The sequence below is a fragment of the Benincasa hispida genome, chromosome 4, assembly GCF_009727055.1.
Source record: "Benincasa hispida cultivar B227 chromosome 4, ASM972705v1, whole genome shotgun sequence".
In the NCBI taxonomy this organism is placed as follows: domain Eukaryota; kingdom Viridiplantae; phylum Streptophyta; class Magnoliopsida; order Cucurbitales; family Cucurbitaceae; genus Benincasa; species Benincasa hispida.
In genome coordinates, this window is record NC_052352.1 from 66,879,918 (window position 1) to 66,881,420 (window position 1,503).

The window sequence follows — 1,503 nt, forward strand, 5'->3', positions numbered from 1 at the left end:
TCGTGTACTTCAATTATGCGATCGTGTAGTAAAGCTTAGCGATCGTGTAGTATTTGGTATATGATCATATAGTAAAAGGTAGGCGAACGTATAGGTTTTGAGAAGGCGATCGTCTAATTATAATAGTTAAGCGATCGTGTAGAAGTTTGTGGGCGATCGTGTAGTAGGGAAAGAAAGCTCTCGAAAGGCCATCGCAGCGTGCCGCTCATCGTGTACTTCCACTATGTGATCATGTAGTAAAGCTTAGGGAGCATGTAGCATTTGGTATACGATCGTATAGTAAAAGGTAGGCGATCATATAGGTTTTTAGAAGACGATCGTCCAATTGTAATAGCTAAGTGATCATGAAGGAGTTTGTGGGCGATCGTATAGTGAGGAAAGAGAGCTCTCGAGAGGCCATCGCAGCGTGCTGCTCATTGTGTACTTCCACTAGGCGAGCGTGTAGTATAGCTCAACGATCGTGTAGTAAAGCTTAGTGATCCTGTAGTACTTGGTACACGATCGTATAGTAAAAGGTAGGCGATCGTATAGGTTTTGAGAAGGCCATCATCTATTTGTAATAGCTAAACGATCGTATAGAAGTTTGTGGGTGATCGTGTAGTGAGGAAAGAGAGCTCTTAAGAGACCATCGCAGCGTGTTGCTCATCGTGTACTTCCACTATGCGATCTTGTAGTAAAGTTTAGCGATCTTGTAGCATTTGGTATACGATCGTATAGTAAAAGGTATGCGATCGTATAGGTTTTGAGAAGGCGATTGTCTAATTGTAATACCTAAGTGAACATGTAGGAGTTTGTAGGCGATTGTTAGTGAAGAAAGAGAGCTTTCGAGAGGCCATCGCAGCATGCCGCTCATCGTGTACTTCACTATGCGAGCGTTTAGTGTAGCTCAGCGATCGTGTAGTAAAGCTTAGCTATCGTGTAGCACTTGATACATGAAGGTATAGTAAAAGGTAGGCGATCGTATAGGTTTTGAGAAGGCGATCGTCTAATTGTAATAGCTAAACGATCGTGTAGGAGTTTGTGAGCGATCGTGTAGTAGGAAAAGAGAGCTCTCGAGAGACCATCGTTGCGTACCACTCATCGTGTATTTTCACTAGGCGATCGTGTAGTATAGCTCAGCGATCGTGTAGTAAAGCTTAGCGATTGTGTAGCACTTGGTACACGATCATATAGTAAAAGGTAGGCGATCGTATAGGTTTTAAGAAGGCGATCGTCTAATTGTAATAGCTAAGCGATCGTGTAGGAGTTTGTAGGCGATTCTGTAGTGAGGAAAGAGAGCTCTCTAGAGGCCATTGCAGCGTGCCGCTCATCGTGTACTTCCACTAGGCGAGCGTGTAGTAGCTCAGCATCGTGTAGTAAAGCTTAGCAATCGTATATCACTTGGTACACGATCGTATAGTAAAAGGTACACGATCGTATAGGTTTTAAGAAGACGATCGTCTAATTGTAATAACTAAGCGATCGTTTAGGAGTTTGTGGGCGATTGTGTAGTGAGGAAAGAGA